General features: G+C 40.2%; 1 protein-coding gene across 3 annotated transcripts in view; it reads left to right on the top strand.

Moving 5' to 3' along the window:
* ARHGAP10 (Rho GTPase activating protein 10) overlaps window positions 1-16,573 on the top strand; it is a 361,433-nt gene that overhangs the window by 252,060 nt on the left and 92,800 nt on the right. The window lies entirely within an intron of this gene.

The raw sequence follows: 16,573 nt of genomic DNA on the forward strand, positions 1-16,573 counted from the left end.
AGAAACTGCTTTAATATACTCTTCCCTCCCACCATGCCCACTCAGCATATTAACTACTAGAAATAAGTACTGTTCATGATTGTCACTTTGGGATCACTTTCCCAAATTACTGTTATTTTCTCCTTGATTACATATTGTCTATGGCTACTCTTATGATACAACAGAAGAGTCTGGTAGTTGCAACAGAGACCAGATAGCCCGCAAGGCATAACTGTGTACTGCCTGGGGGATCTGCAAGGCTTTTCTGTAAAGGACCAATCTAGAGCAATAATTTTCAACCCCGACAAATCAGAATCACCTGAGGGTCTCTTGTAAGTGGCTGCATAGCCATGCGTATTCTGTTAAATTTTTGCCTTCCCAAGAATTATGATAAGTAGCCAGCAAGAAGAACTGCTAATCTAGGGAGGAAACGTCTCTTCTTTATTAAGAACTTAGGAGAGGACTTCAGTCTGGAACACGAAAAGAAGGTTTCATTAATATTTGAGAGGGTTTTGTTCATAAGAGTTAAAACAAGACCTGAGTATGGCATTTGTTGGTGTTAGAGCTGGCCCATGGCAGTTTGTGTTTGAATTCAGAATTGCAAGGAGCTGGTGTCTATTCAGTTTAGCTGGGCTTCATTTATAAGTAGGGATGAGATAATCTATGGGGGAACATGTGGAAAAAATGGTTTCAGGATGCTTTTGGAGTGCTGTTCTCAATAGGACCACCTTGAGGGCCTGCCTCTCTCCCGCTGTCTCAAGCCCCCTCAAAGTAAAGCTTCCACTTATTAAGAAAACTGATGCTGACTCATAGTTAAAAGTGTACCTTTATTTTTATAAGGATGTAAATACAGTTTTTAAAAACACTTATTCTTTAGGGCAGTACTTTTCAATCTTCTTGGGATCACAGGCTGCTGAGAAGCTGACAGAAGTTATTAACCCTTTTGTTAGTAACCCAGATAAATGCACATAAATCCTTCTTTCCCCTTAATTGTTCTAACAGTTTCAGTGGGCTCACCTGCATTCCTGAATCTGTGGACTGTAGGTTAAGTATTTCTGGTTTAAAATGAATAATCTCTTAAGTGACTTGCTTTCTTACTTGTTTCTCTGTAATCAAGGGAAAACATGATTTTAAATACCACATTATTTTCTTTCAAGAACTTTTAGATTTTTTTTTCTTCAGTCACCTGTAGATGAGCACTTTGCTAATAACGTTCCTGACTTCTGCCTCTAAGATAGGGAGCTTGAAAACTGTTAGAATGCTTGGTCACTCATTTGTTTATTAAAAAGATTTTTTTAAATTGAGATTGCATCATATGCCAGACATGTAGTAGGTGCCGGATGTGCAGATGAATATTCCAGCTCCTGTGGGAAAGCAGGTCGTCATCTGGGGGCGGAAGCCATGTTTTGGGACTCGGATCCTATAAACGTACCCCAGTCTAATATGTTACATAACTTATTTTCTTGTCTGTTTCTCTCTGCTAAGATCCTTGAGGCCAGAGATCTTTTTGTCCACTTATAGTAATACCTGGTACATATTAGGTGTTAATACTTATGGAGTGAAATAATGAATTCAATACATTTTGAGGGGGTTGAAGGACTGGGAAAGAGACAGGCAAACAGAAATGTAGTCCCTTTGGGGAAGGCATAGCAAGAGTATTTCTTGGGTACTTGTTGCATTGGCTGTTTGCTGGAGCAGTTCTAGCTTGTTGCTAATGTTGGGTTCTCATGGAAAAGATAAGCTTGAAAGCTGATTGGGGATTTTCTTTACCATTAAGGTAAAAGCAGCTTGTTTATGGATGTAAGAAGTTTTGTTTTGCCTTTTTTTTTTTTTTTTTTTTCTTTTTGCCAGTGGTGGTGAATTTATGCCTCCTTTTATGATCCTGTCAAACTGTCATTAAGCCTCATTAGTGTGCACTAAGCCATCCAGACAGCTCATGGAAAGATGGCTACTGTTCATTTTTAGAAAGAAAAATAATTAGACTACAAGCTTTGGGACAATGTTACAGTAGCTCAACAATCATTTGATTAAATCCTAAGTAGGAAACCTTTATGCAATTTATTTGTGAAAATACTGGCTCTGGGTCTTGCTCTTGGATAAAAGGATCTCCATTTCATGCTGCAACTGCCTGTTTTCTTCCGTTTTTGAAGCTGGGGAGATAAGTACATGATTTGTCTGCTGGGAAGTAGATAGCTGCTTTCACCTTGTTAATAAATCTTACAGGAATTTTCCAGTAGCGTCGGCAAGCCTGTTACAATAGTTACAGCAGACGAAAGTGGCCTCGCTTTCAGAGCTTTATAGAGCTAAGCAGAGGTCTTTCGGTTTTCCTTCTCTTCCTTTCTGTGGCTAGATAGTTCTATGAATGCACAACCAACGTTAATTAAGTGCTCAGGCTTTCTATTCAGAAGGGAGCAATGGACATCGAGTTTCAGATTCTTCACTGTGTGCTTGGGTTTAGGGTTGGAAGCAGGGTTGTGTGGCAGGGTTGGAGGGTTGGAGATGGGGGATGTCAGTTTGGATTAGTTAACAGTTCTGAGAACCTAAATTTCCCCATTACCTCGCCTTGTCTCTCCCATTTCATCTTTGAACACTTCTACTCCCACTCCTGGCTCTTTGTTCCTGCTCAGTTGGACTTCACTGCAGAGTCCAGGCTCTGCTATGAGGAAGAATATTTTTGCTGACAAGGGTGCTTGTGCAGGAAAACTTCATATGGATGCGTGGATCTATGTTAGCCACGGGTTTCCCTGGCAGCTGACCTAAGTATACCCTTCAGAGGATCCTAACATTTGACTGTAGAGTGGGGAGGGAAGGAAGGATCTAGTCCCTCTTAGTGTTTCAGGACAAGATGAAAACGAGAGAGGGAGTAAGGACAGGAAAAGTTGAAAAGAGTAGTCTGAGAAAGGAAAACATTACAGTAGTGGATGGCGGTGGGGGGAGGGGGTGCAAAAAAGGAAGGTTAAACTGGGGAGGAAAGGAAGAGGCCTATGTGTGTCACTGACAGTGGCTCTGACAGGCGAAAAATGGCGAGAAGGAAGTCATTTTCTTTTCCTCGGTTATTTGTTTTTCCTCCCTAGGAATGTGAAAAATGTTGACTCCAGGAAAGTCACTAAAGCAAAGAGGAAACTTCAACATGTAATTAAAGCAAGATTGCTCTAGATGAATTTCGGAGTTAGAAAAAGGCTCCTAGTTAATCTGCTTTGGAGATGACAATTTTTCCTAGCCTCCTTGCTGTTTTTATAAATCTGTGTATACTTTATAGGAAACTTAATCCATATGTTTTAGCTTTATTTACACATAATAAAGATGTAGACTGAGCATGGTGGCTCATGCCTGTAATCTCAGCACTTTGGGAGGCCGAGGCGGGCAGATCACCTGAGGTCAGGAGTTCGAGACCAGCCTGGCCAACATGGCAAAACCCCATCTCTACTTAAAAAAAAGTACAAAAATTAGCCAGGCGTGGTGGCGGGCGCCTGTAATCCCAGCTACTCAGGAGGCTGAGGCAGAAGAATTGCTTGAACCCAGGAGGTGGAGGTTGCAGTGAGCTGAGATTCTGCCACTGCACGCCAGCCTGGGTGACAAGAGCGAGACTCTGTCTCAAAAAAAAAAAAAAAAAAAAAGTTCCTGGGCCAAAATATTATTAAGGTCTTTCTTCCTTTGTTAACGAGAAAATTTTATTTCCCAGGTGGCAAAGGGTGCTGTGAACTTTTCAAGGATTTTCAAATTGGGGTTGTGCCTTAGGATTTGTGAGTTTTGCATAAGTTCTGTTCTTAACAGAGTATACTTGTTATGCATTAATTTGGTGCATTTTTTCCCCCAGTGCCTGCTGTGAGTCATTCATGGTGTGAGATTTGGGGGAAGTAAAGACAGTCCAGTAGGGGAAAGAAGAAATGTCCAAAAGTAGCTACAAGATATGGCAGAGAATAAGTGCTTTGAGAGAGAGACAGAGAGAGAATGAGCGAGAAAGTGGCGGAGACTTCAGAGGAGAGTTTATGTTCAACTGCAAGGAATCTGGAAAGTTTCCCCAGTAAGTGTTTTGAATCAGTTTTATAATGGAGTTTGAACAGGTGGAGATGTTTTAAGAGGACATTTCGGGTATGGGAGACCATGTAATCAGAGAAACACAGAGAGGAGGTGCGTGTTCTGGGAATGCAGCTCTTGTTGGAACATGGGCAAATGGCAGGAGATGAGATTGGAAAGAGATTCGGGCCAGGTGTGGGAGGTTGAGAATGCCGCTTTAGGACTTTTGCATTTACTTTTATAGGTACTGGGGCCACTCATAGTTTTCAAGTAAACTGCTTCACAAAACTTAATCTGACAGCAGGATTTGCAGTAGGAAGTAGAGGAATGAAAGGCTAGGAGAGAGGTTATTTGGCATAGTCGAAGGGCATGGGAGTGAGAATGGGGAGTTCCAGGGTGGACAGCATCATTTGGTGAGGTGGAATAGGCAAAACCCGGGGACTGGGTTTGTAAGGGGTCTTGGGGAAGGTGTGATAGAGATTCAATCCTGGGACAGTATGGGTGTCACTAATAAAAGGAAGGAACAAAGGGGTTTGGGGGAGGAGTAAGATGAGTTCAGTTTGTCACATGGTGAATTGTAGTTATCTGTTCAAGATGAGTCCATTAGACAGAGATTTGGTGCTCAAACTTATAAGTGAATTTAGGGGTAGAAAGTATAACGTAAGGTATAGTTAAAGACATGAGATTGGCGTAAGAAAATATTTATTGGATGCTCATGATGTTACATGCTTTGGGTCTACTATAAAGGGTATTAATGTAATTCTAGTGTATGTGGATGCTTCTTTGTGTATCCATACACTTAAAAATATATATATAAAACATAAAATTCCCATTGCATAAATATATGTAATAGTATCCCTGTGTGGGTGAAAATTCTTATGTATATTATCTCTTTATACATCTGAGAGAAGTGAGGGGTGAGAGCTTAACTTGCTCATGAGCACACAGCTAGTAAAAGTGGCAGTGCTTGGGTTTGGACTGAGATTGACCCCCAAAGCCTTTGCTTTTCATCACTAGGAGAAGACAGTAATATCCTTGAGAAACACCAAGATTTTCCTGTTAGGGGTAATAGAGGAGCCAGAAGAAACCCAGGCAGGATCAGGTCAGTGCTAGTGTCAGGGTTGTCTAGGGCCTTGTCAAGGATGCCAGATACGTCCCATGAGATGGGTGAGTATGAGGACGGGCTAGTGATGTGAGCTCATGAACCAGTGGCGTGAGTGAGCTCTTTCAACAGTGACATTTCTTTTTTTTTTTTTGAGACGGAGTTTCATGCTTGTTGCCCAGGCTGGAGTGCAGTGGCATGGTCTTGGCTCACTGCAATCTCTGCCTACCGGGTCCAAGTGATTCTCCTCCCTCAGCCTCCCAAGTAGCTGGGATTACAGGCATGTGCCACCATGCCTGGCTAATTTTGTATTTTTTAGTAGAGATGGGGTTTCTTCATATTGGCCAGGCTGGTCTCGAACTCCTGATCTCAAGTGATCCACCGGCCTCGGTTTCCTAAAGTGCTGGGATTACAGGCGTGAGCCACCACGACTGGCCTAATGGTGACATTTCTGTTGAGAGCCAGAGTGCGGATCAACTTGTAAGGTGTATGTGAATGAGTGTTCCGGAATGAGTGATATTCAGTGTCAATTTTTTTTTTTTTTTTTTTTTTTTTTTGTCATATGACAAGAATAAAGCAGGAGGAAAAGCCAGAATAGACATGGAGGGGAAGGACAGAGCAGGACCACTAGTGCCTGAGTTTTACATGGCTCACTGGTCACCCTCAGAGTCTAGTGACCTGTTAGCTTATGTCTGAGGTAGGGAGTTCTTTAGAGGAACTTAAACAGGGAGTGAACCCTCTCAGGAGTCACTGAGTCTGTGTAGATTGAGTCTATTATTTATTTTTAATTTTTGTGGGTACATAGTTGGTGTATGTATTTATGGGGTACATGAGATATTTTGATAGAAGCATGCCATGGGTAATAATCACAGCAGGGGAAATGGAGTCTCCACCACCTCAAGCATTTATCCATTCTTTGTGTTACAAGCAATCCAGTTATACTCTCTTAGTTATTTTTAAATGTGTAAGAAATTATTGTTGACTTCAGTCATCCTGTTGTGCTATCAATTACTGAATTTTATTCTATCTAACTATATTTTTGTGCCCATTAACCATCCCTGCTCCCCCCGCCACTGCTCACTACCCTCCCCAGCCTCTGGCAACCATCATTCTGTTCTCTATCTTCATGAGTTAAATTGTTTCAGTTTTTTGCTCCCACAAATAAGGGAGAACGTGTAAAGTTTGTCTTTCTATGCCTGACTTATTTCACTTAACATAATTACCTTCAGTTCCATCCATGCCGTTGTAAATGACAGGATCTCATTCTTTTTTAAGGCTGAATAGTACTCCACTGTGTATAAGTATCACATTTTCTTTATCCATTTGTCTGTTGATAGACACTTAGGCTGCTTCCAAATCTTGATGATTGTGAATAGTGCTGCAATAAACATGGGAGTGCAGACATCTCTTTGATATACTGATTTCCTTTCTTTTGGGTATACACCTAGCAGTGGGATTGCTGGATCATATGGTAGCTCTATTTTTAGTTTTTTGAGGAACCTCCAAACTATTCTCCATAGGGGTACATTCCCACCAAGAGTGTACAGGGATTCTCTTTTCTCTACATCCTTGCCAACATTTTTTATTGCCTGACTTTTGGATAAAAGCCATTTTAACTGGGGTGAGATGACATCTCATTGTAGTTTTGCTTTTCATTTCTCTGATGATTAGTGGTGTTGTGAACATTTTCATATACCTCATTCTTATATTTTATACATTATAATGTAATAAAAACTTTTGTTTATAATTTGACTCCCTCCTCATCTCCCCCCACTTCCTAAGGGCCCTTGAAGATTCTGAAGAGCCTGTGAAAAGCATCAAAGATCATATTAATCAGGGTGGTTTTCTTTTAATATCTGTCTTAATACTGAAAAATTGGCAATTTATAAAGGAATATAATGTTACTCCCAGAATTACTTAATATAATAATACAATTCAGATTACATTGATCTTATTGAGGGTTTTAATTGGATTTTCAATGAGATATGTAAAATGTGCTTTGGTTGACCTTAGCTTTGTGTGGTACTTCAGTGTGCTCTGATGTTTCATTGATTTCCTGATGATCAGGAGGTTTTTCCCTAGTATTAGCCTGTATTAGTCTGTTTTCAGGCTGCTGATAAAGACATACCCAAGACTGGGAAATTTACAAATGAAAGAGGTTTAATGGGCTCACGGTTCCACAGGGCTGGGGAGGCCTCACAATCATGGTGGAAGGTGAAAGGCATATGTTACATGGCAGCAGACAAGAGAACTTGTGCAGGGAAACTCCCCTTTATAAAACCGTCAGATCTCATGAGACTTACTGTCATGAGAATAGCACGGGAAAGACCCGCCCCCATGATTCAATTATCTCCCACTGGGTCCCTCCCACAACATGTGGGAATATGGAAGCTACAATTCAAGATGAGATTTGGGTGGGGACACAGCCAAACCATATCATAGCCTTTATGTATTACAGTTTTTGTGGATGACTTTGTGCCAAGGGACAATTACATTTCATGTACATTAAACATTTCCTGGACAAGGATTCTTTATAACTTTGTAATAAGCATTTTAGCCTTTGTAATAGGGACTGTGGTAGAATGTGTCTTTTTATTGGTGTGACAGTGGAGGCCATTGTGGTGGTCTTGCTTTGTCGAAATGGCTGATGGCCTTGTACTGCCCAGAGGTGTCTTCATGGCACTTTGATTTATCCTTGTTTGCAACATGTGCTTCAAAGTCCCCAAGTAGTGTGTGTCCTCCAGTCACAGAAGAACCTAGACAGAGCAGTAGGGAGAAGGGCATATGTGTTTCCCATATGTCTTAGTCTGTATTGTATTGCTATAACAATACTTGAGACTGGGTAATTTTGAAGGAACAGAGATTTCATTTCTTACAGTTCCATAAGCTGGAAAGCCCAAGGTTAATGAGCTGCATCTGCCAAGGGCCTTCTTGATGCATCATCTCATGGCAGAAGGGCAAGAGAACATGTGAAAAAGGAGTGACAGAGAGAGTGCATGCGCAAGTGAGTGAGGGCCAAACTTGCTTTTCTAATGAACCTACTCTTGATTACAAACCTATGCCTGAGATAACGTGAATCCATTTGTGAGGGCAGGGACCTCATGACCTAATGACCTCTTAAAGCTCACATCTCTCAACACTATTACATTGAGGATTATGTTTTCAACATATGAACTCTGAGGGATGCAGTCAGACCATAGCAGTGTCCAGCGTAATCACCAGAATAATGTTACGTGCACATATAGAGGAGTATCACACTGTGTTGTTTTACTCTTGTTTACCCTGCAACCAACTTTATGACCTGCATCTACCTCTCTTTGCCACGATCAGTAGAATGCATTGGTGCTCCTAGGTTCATTGATGTAATTGGATTCCCATTCAGTCTCAACTTGCTGCTGTCCCAGTGACAGCCACATGTGGACTGTTTTTGATGAGGAGTATCCACTGCTCCGTTCCTGTGGCTACAAACACAATATACGTCCTATCCCTCTTCCGTAGGTTGGTCTCTGTCATTCTTTAATATATAAAGAGACTGAGTGAGTGGTATCCAAACCGTTTTCCATCAAGTGCAAGAGTCTTTCAGTCTTACAGCATGCTTGCCATTTAATGGGAAAAAGAAATCTCTTTAAAAAACATCTAGCCAAAAATGCTTCTTGATTTAGCTTTGCTGGCACTGGGTTGCTAGGCAGCACTAGCTTTTATGTGAGAGAAAAATAAATGTCTTAAACAACAACAACAATAGCAGCAGCAATAATAAAGCTGCAAAGTTTCTAAAAGCTTTGTGTCTGCCTGAGTATTGACTGTTCAGTGTAGAAGTCAAAATCCCATAGCAAGAATATTTGACAAATTTTCAGACTCCCCCCCATCCCCAGTTTTCATGAATGTTGACTTGTTTGGCATTGCTATGAAAACTTTACTGTTTTGTGTGTGTGTGTGTGTGTGTGTGTTTTTTTCTTCTCAGCAGGGCTTTGCATTTTCTGGAGTGTTTAAAAAGAGACTTTAAAAGCACAGGAAACTTTCTGTCTTCCTTTCTCCTTCCTTTAAGGAGAGAAGGAAAATAATAATGACATTGTCTTCCTTATTCTGTTTTTCTTTAGCTGTGGCATTGGAAGCTTCTGCTGTCATGTGGCTCTGTAAATGGTAGATTGTATTTTCCCTTGGGACCAGAGTGGTTTGATAAGAGCAAATTTAGGAGAGAGTCATTCTGCATCATTTTAGTGCCCAGTATAGACAAAGCACTGGGGCAGTCTCCAGAAAATTGAAGGGCTCCAATATAAAGTGTGCATAGATTTATTTTGTGTTGTCTAAGAAAGCATACTGAGTACAAGTGAGCAGTACTTGCCAGGAGGTGAGTTTTTGATTCACTAGAAAGAAGAACTTCTTAATATTTATAATAATGAGAACATGTTCATGTTAGGGATGGGATTGAGGTGGAAGAAAGCAGGCCTCTGAGGTCCTGCCCACTCTGAAATTTTCTGCCCAAGCATCTGGAGATGCGGAGCTGCAAAGAGAGCTCCTCGGAGCCTAGCTCAGTGTTTAGAACTTGGCATTCAATCAGTATTTGCAGAATAAAAAATGATGATGAAGAATATGACCCTATTCTTCATTGCATTTTTAGGTTGTTTATATTCCCAGGAACACCAAGAGTACTTGGAAGGGAAGATAGGAAGGAAAGAATGAGAGGGCGAGTGTGGTGGCGTATGTGTAGGTCGGCTCCAGGGAAGGCACCATCAGATGCCTTTTCTTGAGGGGAGAGGGTAGTTTGGGTATATATGGGCTTGGTTTTTTGCTTTGAGCTAGTGCTCACTATTTATTTTTTCTTTGCAAAGTAAAGCTTTTAGAGCTGTCTCTTTTGTATCTCTCAAGATAAAATTGGAAGCAATAATAATTATAATAGCTAACACTGATTGAAAGATGATTGTGTGCCAGGCACTAGGCTGGGCTCCTTATATGACATTTAATTGGACATTCCATAGACAGTTTAGTATAATATGGCATAGTAGGCTCTAAAGTGGAATTCCTTGAGTTGAAATCTCAGCTCCACTCAATTGTATGACTTTTTTTTTTCCATTTTATTTTAGATTTGGGGGTACATGTACAGGTTTGTTACAGGGATATATTACGTGGTGTTGAAGTTGGAGCTTTGATCCTGTCACCCATATGGTGAACATAGTACTCAACAGGAAGTTTTTCCACCCTTTCTCTCTCTCTCCCCCTCCCCCTCCCCTTTTGGAGTCTCCAGTGTCTATTACGTTCATCTTTATATCTGTGTAAACCCAAGATTTAGCTTCCACTTATAATTGAAAACATGTAGTATTTGGTTTTCTGTTTCTCCATTAGTTCACTTAGGATAACAACTTTTAGCTGCATCCATGTTGCTGCAAAGGACGTGATTTTGGTTTTTTAACTTTGTTGCTGCATAGTATTCTGTGGTGTATATGTACCACATTTTCTTTATCCACTCCACCATTGATGGGCACTCTATTGATTCCATGTCTTTGTTATTGTGAATAATGCTGCGATTAACATACAAGTACTACATGTGTCTTTTGGGTGGAATGATTTATTCATTTATTTTTTTGGATATATACCCAGTAAGGTATTGCTGGGTCGAATGGTAGTTCTATTTTTAGTTCTTTGAGAAATGTCCAACTGCTTTCCACAGGGGCTGAGCTAATTTGCATTCCCACCAACAGTGTATAAGCATTCCCTTTTTTTCCCACAACCTCACTAGCACCTTATTTTTTGACTTTTTAAATAATCGCCATTCTGACTGGTGTGAGATGGTGATATGGTTTGGCTCTGTGTCCCCACTCAAATCTCATGTTGAATTGTAATTCCCAGTGTTGAGGGAGGGACTTAGTGGGAGGTGATTGGATAATGGGGGTGGATTTTCCCCATGCTGTTCCTGTGATAGTGAGTTTTTCTCAGATCTGATAGTTTAAAAGTGTGTGGCACTTCCCCCCTTGCTTGCTCACTCTCTCCTGCTCCGCCACAGTAAGGTGTGCTTGCTTTTCCTTCGCCTTCCACCATGATTGTAATTTTCCTGAGGCCTCCCAGCCATGCTTCATGTACAGCCTGTGGAACTGTGAGTCAATTAAGCCCCTTTTCTTCATAAATTACCCAGTCTCAGGTAGTTCTTTATAGCAGTGTGGGAATGGCCTAATACAGATGGTATCTCATTGTGGTTTCAATTTGCATTTCTCTGAAGATTAATGATGTTGAACAATTTTTTCATAGGTTTTTTGGCCATTTGTCTGTCTTCTTTTGAGATGTGTCTGTTCATGTCTGTTGCCCACTTTTTAATGGGGCTGTTTTTTCTTAATTATTCATTTCAGTTCCTTATAGATTCTGGAAATTGGTCCTTTGTCAGATGCATAGTTTGCAGATATTTTCTCCCGTTTTGTAGATTGTCTGTTTCCTCTGTTGAGAGTTTCTTTTGCTGTGCAGAAGCCCTTTAGATTAAGTCCCGTTTGTCTATTTTTGATTTAGTTGCATTTGCTTTTGGGGTCTTCATAAATTTTTTGCCTAGGCGACTATCTGGAAGAGTATTTCCTAGGTTTTCTTCTAGAATTTTTATAGTTTGAAGTCTTACATTCAAGTCTTGACTCCATCTTCAGTTAATTTATTGTATATGATGAGAGGTAGTAGTCTAGTTTCATTCTGCTGCATAGAGTTAGCCAGTTTTCTCAGCACCATTTATTGAATAGGAAGTCCTTTTCCCCCTTGTTTTTTGTCAACTGTGTCAAAGGTGACTTGGTTGTAGGTGTATGGCTTTATTTCAGGGGTTTGTGTTCTGTTCCATTGGTCTGTATGTCCTATTTTTGTGCCCATACTATGCTGTTTTGGTTATTGTAGCCTTGTAGTATTGTTTGAAGCCGGCTTTGTTCTTTTTGCTTAGGATTGCCTTGACTGTTGAGGCTTTTTTTTTTCATTCCATGTGAATTTTAGAAAAGTGTTTTCTAATTCTCTGAAAAATGACATTGGCAATTTGATAGAAGTAATGTTGAATCTGTGGATGGCTTTGGGCGGTATGGAGATTTTAATGATACTGATTCTTCCAACCCATGAGCATGGAATGCTTTTCCATTTATTTGTATTGTCTGTGATATCTTTCAGCAGTGTTTTGTAGTTCTTCTCATGGACATCATTCACTTTCTTGGTTACATATATGCCTGGGTTTTTGTGTGGGTGTGTGGCTATTGTAAATGGGATTGCATTCTTGATTTACTTCTCAGCTTAGATGTTACTGATATAAAGAAATGTTGATTTTTATATGTTGACTTTGCATCCTGTATCCTGAAACTCTGCTGAAGTTGTTAATCAGATCTAGTAGTCTTTTGGCAGCATCTTTAGGGTTTTCCAGGTAGAGAATCATATTGTCAGTGGAGACAGGTAATTTGACTTCATCTTTTCCTATTTGGAATGCCTTTGCTTTCTCTTGCCTGATTGCTCTGGGTAGGACTTCTAGTATGTTGAATAGGAATGGTGAGAGTGGACACCCTTGTCTAGTTCCGGTTCTTAAGGAAAATGTTTCCAGCTTTTACTCATTCAGTATGATGCTGGCTGTGGGTTCATCATAAATGGCTTTTATTATTTTGAGGTATCTTCTTTCAATGCCTAGTTGTTGGTTTTTTTCTTTTTATCATAAAGACATATTGGATTTTATCAAATGCTTTTTCTGTGTCTATTGAGATGATCATATAGTTTTTGTTTTTAATTCTGTTTATGTGGTAAATCACATTTATTGATTTGGGTAGATGAACCACTGCTACATCCCAGGAATAAAGCCTACTTGATCATGGCAAATTAACTTTCTGATATGCTGCTGGATTTGGTTTACTAGTATTTTGTTGAGGATTTTTGCATCTGTGTTCATTGGAGATATTGGCATGTAGTTTTTTGTTGTTGTTTTGTCTTTTCCAGCTTTTAGTGTTAGGATGATACTGGTTTCAAAGACAGGGTTTGGAAGGATTCCCTCTTCTATTTTTTGGAATTGTTCCAGTAGGATTGGTACCAGGTCTTTTTTGTATGCCTGGTAGAATTTGGCTGTGAATCCATCTCATCCAGGGCTTTTCTTGGTTGGTAGGTTTTTTAAATTACTGATTCAGTTTCATTACTCCATTATCGGTCTGTTCAGGATTTCTCTTTCTTCTTGATTCAATTTTGGGAAGTTGTGTGCTTGTATGTTTCCAGGAATTTGTCTACTTCCTCAGGATTTTCTAATCAGTGTGCATAGAGATGTTCATAGTAGTCTCTGGAGATCTTTTCTATTTCTGTGGTATCGGTCGTTATGTCACCTTTGTTATTTTTGATCGTGCTTATTTGGATCTTCTCTCCTTTTCCTTTGTTAATCCAGCTAGCAGCCTATCAATCTTGTTTATCCTTTCAGAGAACCAACTTTTCATTTTATTGATCTTTAGTATGGTATTTTTGGGTCTTGGTTTCATTTAGTTCTGCTCTGATTTTAGTTATTTCTTTTCTTTTGCTAACTTTGGGTTTAGTTCTTGTTTTTCTGGTTTCTTTAGGTACAAGGTTAGGTTGTTAATTTGATATCTTTCCACTTGATGTAGGTGTTTTGTGCTGTAAACGTTCCTCTTAACATTGCTTTTGCCATGTCTCAGAGATTTTGGTATATTATGTCTACTTTTGTTTGTTTCAAAGTTTTTGATTTCTGCCTTAATTTTGTTGTTTACCCAAAAGTCATTCAGGAGTAAGTTGTTTAGTTTCCATGTATTTGTGTGTTTTTTAGAGTTGCTCTTGGTATTAATTTCTATTTTTATTCCATTGTGGTCTGAGAAGATGCTTGGTATGATTTCAATTTTTAAAAAGTATATTGAGACTTGCTTTATGATTCAGCATGTGTTCAGTCTTTGAGAATGTTACATGTGCAGATGAGGAGAATGACTACTCTGTGGTTGTTGGGTATTCTGTAGATGCCTATTAGGTCCAGTTAGTCAAGTGTTGAATTTAAGTTCAGAATTTCTTTGTTCATTTTCTGCCTCTGTGATGTGTCTAATGCCATCAGTGAAGTGTTGAAGTCTCCTCCTATTATTATGTGTCTGTCAAAGTATTCTCTTAGGTCTAGAAGTAATTGTTTTATAAATCTGGGTGTGCCAGTGTTGGCTGCAAATATATTTAGAATAGTTAAATCTTCTTGTTGAATTTAACCTTTTATCATTATGTAATGCTCTTACTTGTCCTTTTTTTTACTGTTGTTGGTTTAAAGTCTATATTTTCTGATATATGTGTAAGAGTAGGGACCTCTGCTCTTTTTCGATTCCATTTGTGTGGTAGATTTTCCTCCATCCCTTTACTTTGAGCCCAGGGGCGTGATCATATGTGAGATGGGTCTCTTGCAAACAGCAGAAGGACGGATCTTGGTTTTAAAATTCAATTTGCCACCCTATGTCTTTTATTTTTAGTCTTTTTTTAAAAGACAGGGTTTTGCTCCATCACCCATGCTGGAAGTGCAGTGGTATGAGTATGGGTCACTGCAGCTTTGACTTCTCAGGCTCAAGTGATCCTTTTGCCTCAGCCCCCTGTCTCTTCTGGTTTATAAAGTTTCTTCTGTGAAGTCAGCTGTCATTCTGATGGGTTTCTTTTTATAGGTAACATGATCCTTTTCTGTAGCTACCTTTAAGATTTTTTCTTTTGCGTTGATCTTGGAAAGTCTGATGACTATGTGCCTTGGACTCGGTCGTCTTGTATCTCACAGGAGTTCCCTGGGTTTCTTTTCTTTCTTTTCTTTTTTTTTTTCTTTTTGAGACAGGGTCTCATTCTGTTGCCCAGGCTGGAGTGCAGTGGTGCAATCACGGCTCACTGCAGCCTTGACCTCCTCCCAGGCTCAGACAACCCTCCCATGTCAGCTTCCTAAGACTGTAGCTGGGACTACAGGCATGTGCCATCACACCCAGCTAAATCTTTTTTTTTTTTTTTTTTTTTTTTTGGTATTTTGTGTTGAGATGGGGTCTCCCTATGTTGCCCAGGCTGGTCTCGAACTCCTTGGCTCAAGCAGTCCTCCTGCCTCGGTGTCCCAAAGTGTTGGGATTACAGATGTGAGCCACCACACCTAGCCTGGATTTCTTATATCTGCATTTTAACCTCTCAAGCTTGATTGGGGAAATTTTCCTGAATTTTATCCCCAAATATGTTTTCCAAACTGCTTATTTTCTCTTCTTTTCTCTCAGGAATGCCAATAAGGTATACATTTGGTTGTTTTACATAATCTCGTATTTCTCAAATACTTACTTACTTTCTTTTTTTTCTTGAATTTTCGAGACAGGGTCTTACTCTCGCCCAGGCTGGAGTGCAGTGGTATAATCACGGCTCATTGCAGCCTCGACTTTCTGGGTTCAGGTGATTCTTCTGCCTCAGTCTTCCTAGTAGCTGGACTCCAGGTGTGCATGACCATGCGCTGCTAAGTTTTTGCATTTTTTGTAGAGATGGGGGTCTCACCATGTTGCCTAGGCTGGTCTTGAACTCTTGGGCTCAAAAGATCCACCCGCCTCGGCCTCCCAAAGTGCTGGGACTACAGGCATGAGCCACTGTGCCTGGCTGCTTTGTTTTTTTTTTTTTGAAGCAGAGTCTCACTCTGTCGCCCAGGCTGGAGTACAGTGGCACGATCTCGGCTCACTGCAACCTCCACCTCCCGGGTTCACGCCATTCTCCTGCCTCAGCCTCCCGAGTAGCTGGGACTACAGGCGCCCGCCACCACGCCTGGCTAATTTTTTGTATTTTTAGTAGAGACGGGGTTTCACCGTGTTAGCCAGGATGGTCTCCATCTCCTGAGCTCGTGATCCACCCGCCTCCTCCTCCCAAAGTGCTGGGATTACAGGCGTGAGCCACTGTGCCCGGCCTGTTCATTTTTTAAAATTCTTTTTTTTTATTTTTTATTTTTGTCTGGGTTCATTTGAAGCACTGATTTTTGAGTTCTGAAATTCTTTCTTTTGCATGGTCTCATCTGCCGTTAAGACTTCCAACTGTATTTTGAAATTCCTATAGTGAATTTTTCAATTCTAGAAGTTCTGTTTTGTTCCTTCTTAACATAGCTATGTCATCTTTTGAATCTTGAGTCGTTTTTGTGTTGTTTCTTGTCTTGGATTTCAATTTTCTCTTTGATCTTGTTGCATTTCTTTGCTATCCATATTCTGGATTCTTTATATGTCATTTCAGACATTCATTCCGGTTAGAATCCATTGCTGGGGAGTTAGTGGGATCCTTTGAAGGTGACAAAACAGTCTGGCTTTTTCTACTGCTGGAGTTCGTATGCTGGTTTCTTCTCATTTGAAAGAACTGATGTTTTCTCTTTTTTGATTTTGTTATTGTTTGGATGAGAGTTCTTGTTTTTTTATTCTTTTTGCCCTTGGGGCTGTTACTGTGGTGTATATTGTGTGTGATTGTTTGGCTACGTTTCTGGGTATTTTCAGAGTTCCAAGGCTGTTTATGAGTTCCTTGGTTGCAGAGAGGTTCCTG

The sequence above is a fragment of the Pan paniscus genome, chromosome 3, assembly GCF_029289425.2.
Source record: "Pan paniscus chromosome 3, NHGRI_mPanPan1-v2.0_pri, whole genome shotgun sequence".
NCBI lineage: Eukaryota > Metazoa > Chordata > Mammalia > Primates > Hominidae > Pan > Pan paniscus.